This window comes from Sinocyclocheilus grahami, unplaced genomic scaffold (genome assembly GCF_001515645.1).
Source record: "Sinocyclocheilus grahami isolate Dianchi unplaced genomic scaffold, SAMN03320097.WGS_v1.1 scaffold1042.1, whole genome shotgun sequence".
NCBI classification, from domain to species: Eukaryota; Metazoa; Chordata; class Actinopteri; order Cypriniformes; family Cyprinidae; genus Sinocyclocheilus; species Sinocyclocheilus grahami.
Genome location: NW_015506221.1, coordinates 28,477 through 34,084, shown reverse-complemented (window position 1 = coordinate 34,084; position 5,608 = coordinate 28,477).

Below are 5,608 nucleotides of genomic sequence, written 5' to 3'. Positions count from 1 at the left end.
GTTGTTGACAGGACCTACTTTGGGAGCATCTAGATGTGGTGCGATGGAGATTCTAGGTCACCACTGAATTAAAAAAAGTAAACAAATGCTTCACTGCTCCAGTTTTGGTTAGAACAACATCAGCCTACCATCAATGGTCTACCAACAAAGCACCACAAGAAAAGTCAATATGCGACGATCATAAATGAGGAGGATGAAGCAGATTCGGCCAAAATGTTCAAGACCGACCCAACTGGGTTACACACACACACACACACACACACACACACACGTACACGTATATGTATATATAAGTGGTGTGTGGTGGTGTTCTGAAATGAGGAGGCAAAGACTGAAAGTCCTTTTTTTAAAATCAAATGTAAATTCCTGTCACATGTTCTTGGTTAAATAAACATTACTTACACTATCAAAAAAAAAATATATATATTTTTATATTTTTACCTTAACAATGTAATCAATACTCTGTTTATTAAAGCCAAGTATGAATCTCATCAAGTTATTGTTTTTAAGCATTTTACATTTATTCCAAAACAATAACTCAAGGCAGTAACAATTTAAACAATATATATTTTTTGTGAACGTATGTTCAGCTATTCTTTTTAATAGTTAACTTTGAACTATTTTTTTATTATTCGGTTCATCAGTCATCAAAGTTCGGTGAAAATTGGTCAGAGACAAAGAAATTTACTTAAAATTACACCATGCTAATTACTCACTAAAAACTCCCACAGATCAGGTTTTCAAGCCATTTCAAGTCTTATTTTGGCATAACAAAGTGGTTATATCTAAGTATGTGAGTTGTTTCATTACTTTTTTAAATTATTCTTCCCATTAATGCCATTAAATTGTTTCTTTCAGACTTATTCACGAACGCAGAACGCACACAAGAGGTGGGATTTATCGCATGAACCAATCACAGCCGAACATAACCAGTCAGATCCAATCATATCACGATGGAGATGTTGCCTCCTTTCATGTGATTTCCCCACATTCATTCCCAATTACCCCCCCACCAAACTCACCACATGCTTTAGGGGTCTGTTAAAACTCAATGGGCTCAGGGGAGGCGAGAGAGACGTGGACTCTTGGTGTTACTTTACCTGCTGGGGTCATTGTTGGACAATGTTTCTTTAGAAAAATTAGTGATTTATACACTTTGTAATGTTACATTTTGTATATAATATAATATAATATAATGCATTTCTATAAGTGTATAGAAAGTGTATGTTTTCTAGGCAGTAACTGGTCATTTAAAAAAAAACTGGTCATATTTTTACCATCATATTTTTGTAGTTGATATAAAATAAAGTTTTAGATGTCACCCTTCCATGAAATGTGTCTTGTCAGCTGGCCACATGTGGGTTTTTGCTGAGCACACTCCTGTCTTTAGTGTTAAGTGTGCTAAGAGTCTCGGTGTGATCCAGGCCCCTCGAGCGAGAGAAATTAAAGTCTGATGCACTGCAGCCTCTTTAACCATGAACATGTGGAACATGTAACGTCCGCACATTTATGCACAAGATGTCCAGAGCATTAATAGGCATTAAAACCCACAGAGTTTGGGTCTCATCTGGATCACAAAAGTGGAGTGAAAAGACACTCTGACCTACATTCACCCAGTGATCTTCTTTTCCTCTTAGACATGCAAATAAAGTGGTGGAAAATACCCAGCATGCAAAGGGGCTTGGGACGTTTCTCTTCAGCTGGCTCCAGATGTACTGTACAGCTGGTCCTCACAATGTTCGGTTGAGGGGGGGCTCCCTGACCCCCTTAAGAGTTAAGGGACAAGAACGGAAAAAAGTATGAATTGCATTTGTATGTGTTTTAACTGATAGATCCTGACAAAAAAAGCATAATGTAATTTACCCACGTACACAATTTGATTTAGGTTTAAGGTTGGGAAACCCCATGAGCTATTCAAGCACTGGCTGGTCCCAGCCAGGCCGTCCTCTCATTGTCACCGACCAAGACAAAACATTAACCTCTATCTAGGCCACTATCCACTCACACGCAATTATTTATGTCCAACAACTAACAGCTAAAAAAATATAACAGACTGCACTGTTCTAATCTTCACTCAAATCTCAGCAGCACATGGTGATCTCTAAGGTAACATATTATGAGTTACAAGCTGAAGAACATGTTCTGTGATTCACTCCAGCAGAGAATTACAATGATTGATGGTTTAGGTTTAGGAATAGAGGTTAATGTCCATGAGCACATGCTGGAGTTCTTTGAGATCAATATGCTTCTTCTGGGTCAGAGAGGAAAACACAGCACTGCAGGGTAGGAACAGACAAATGATGAATGGATGTCACAAAACAGGTGAGTGTTTTTCCTCTGAGGATGATGATGATGGGTAAGAAATTATGGTTCATGTGACTCAGCAGGGAATTTCAGAGGGGTTTCGTTTTTAAAAAGCCAAACACGCACATTAGAACCATTCCAGATCATAAAAGTAAATGTTTCCTGTTTTGACATCAGTGGTTGAACTTACTGGACATTTGCACTAATATTCAGTAAAAATTCCCCTGTCAACCAGAAAAAGAAACTTTGTAGCATTGGGCATTTAAAAGTCAGTTCTGCAACTTCTCTTTTCTCTAGTTGAATACATCTACTGGTAAACCAAGTGTCTGGAGTTTGATGAAAGTCAGCAGAGAGTGTTGTTGAACGTTTGCCCTGGTAATTCAGGGCCACTTTGAGCTGGGCTTCATTTTAGCATGAAATGTTTCACAGATGGGATTAACAATGCTTCTATGTACACATATCAAACAGGCCTTGAAATCCAAGGAACTGCTTGATGTGTGCAAACCAAATGTCAGAATAAAGTTTAGAATCAGAAATGTGCCATTAACTTGATGTGACATTTTCATTGGCCATTTGTGCCGTAATATAAGCCACGCAGTTCAGATGTTTAGAGAAAAACCAGCTTTAACTTCTCATTCATGTGGAATACAATGGAACAAGCCCAAACCTGAGCAGCATTAATATGGCCTGTGTCAGTGATACCTGTGAGGAAGGCAATTCAACCTGACAGGTAGGTCATGGAACATCTCATTTATATAATCTGTTAAATATGTATAGCAGGGGGTGCTGGAGGGAAGTCTTTAAATGTTTGTTTCCTTTTTAGAAAAACTTCGTAGATCCGCATCACACTCCTCCAACTGATGCCATTTGCCGAAGGCTAAAATACAATGGCTGCATTGTAAGGCTAAGAATGATTTTCCCTTCTAAAAGGCTCGATTTGCAGGCCAGACATGGTGAAGCTGTTATATAAGCCGTGATTTCTATGACATACACACTGCAAAGAGCCTGTCATGTCTTTCCTTTAGTTTCAACACTCATCACTTTGATATGAAGCAGGAGAAGCCATGAGAAGATTGTGTGTCATATGTGTGTGTTCTTCTGTTAGCATGGACATGTACCAAAATTTCAGTAGTTGATACCAATTTCACGGTTCTCGATATCACAGCAAAGTCAACAACAACACGACAAATGTGCTATGGAATTTATTTTATATATATATTTAAAATAATTCGATTAATTTTTGAATTATATATCTTATTAATTGATTTCACTAATTAAATTCATTTAAAAGTGAAAATATTTTATATATTATTAATCTGCAGGGGCTAGTATAATTTTGGCACATTGGCAAATTATTATCTTATTGATTTATTATTATTATTTATGTACATTATCTTATTGATTTATTCACTTATTTAGGAGCTTGTGCGCAAATAAATTTGAGGATTCAAAAGATAAAAGATTGTTATTTGCATTGTTATTAGTTATGTTGGCTATGCTGGTCCACCAATGAATGCTGATCTAGTTTAAGTTTTCCAGTAGGCTGTATTCAATATCCTTTCAGATGAACTGTATAACCAAGAAAGGTGTTGGCATACCATGCATTCAAGCTGAAACATTATTAAAATTGCTGAAACATTATTAAAATCCATTGCTCAGTTGAAAGGTGAGCTGCTTGACCTCAGGGTGATGGTTAGGCAGTTAAAAGGCAGCATGACAATTTGAGGCATGTTCCTAGGTAGGTCAACATGTTTCAGGTATGAAAAACAAAGCAATAATAACCTGATTCTGGTCTACAAGTCATCTCTAATTTGTCCAAGACTCAGCGCTATCCAGCTCTGTCTTTTGAAGTGACTCATTAAGAGTTTACAAGGCAATCACAGAGACTCAGAGTGGTACCAGCTGTAGAAACCATATATATATATATATATATATATATATATATATATATGCAGGGTGAAAGCTCTAGCCAAAGGGATCCCATGGCCTGTTGAGTTAGTTTAGAGCTTTATTAATACCCTTGGGGAAATTAGTTCAGACTGTCGTGGTGCTTCACATATACAATCAAACCTTAACAAACAAACATACAAATACTCGAAATGCATACAAATATATAAAAAATCCACAAAATCAACTCAATTTATTACAGAAACTATTGCTTGATTCTGGCAACTCAATTGGTTGTAAACTGTTGTGTTGGCAAAGCAAAAAGCTGTAGACATGATCACAGCTGCAAACGAGTGATGTTTTGTTTGAATCATGATAGGGAGTGGTTTTACAAATTGTCCTTTTTTTTCTTTTGAGTTTGTTTTGCTTGTAATGCTCTTTAAAATAACTCTTCTTGGAGCACGGGACATTCTGGAGTAGAACTCTTGTTTTATGGTACTCTGTGCTGATGATGTAGTAGGAGGCACATGCTAGGCTGTAGTTGCATAATTTTTGGGTGGCTTGATTCATGAATATGTCTTTGTTCACATCCTGTGGGTCAGACGAGGCTCACTGGAGTGAGTGCTTCCCTTTGCACGTTGCATGCAGTGGCACGTGTTGGAAGCACTTGTCATTATAATCACTTTCCACCCACCCACCTCCCCAATTTTCGCCTATGTCCCTAGAGATGAGGTTACTTGGCAGGGAATGTGTGGCTGGACACCCTTCTAGACAAGACGTAATGTACAGTGGTTAGCAATGGGCACAGATAGACAAGTGATGCTGTGATGATGAAATAGAGGGATACTATATTTGCACCAGGTTATATAGGTAAGTAGGTAGCTTTTTATTGTCATTCAACTGTACATACAGAATGCACATATGAACGAAATTCTGTTCCACTGGCTCATAAATACTGCACTAAACTAAACACGTACCATAAAATCAGTATAAAAAAATATATATAATAAAAATTGCAACAGTGTTCATTTAAAAGAATATAGCACTAAAAGGAATGACAGCAGCATATAAATATTAAATAATGCACATAGTAATATCACTGGAGGAAGGGAAGTTTATGACATCTTCCTGTCCGTTTAATGTCCTGCTTATGTACTTCATTAGTCATTGTTCTCTTGGAACTCTATTTGCTATTGTAGGGGTGCCCCAAGTCTGTGTACTAGGTCCAATCAAATTTTGGAGGGAACACTCTGACACAAGAACAGACTTGCACACCCACAAACACAAAAGCTGCTGGGGAAAAAAATCCTTGATGGAAGAAAATGTGAGAGAGCGTTTGGTCGAGCAAGACCAGTAAATGAAAACCATGCTCACCCCCCACAAATGTGTGTGTGTGTGTGTGTGTATGTGGATCGGT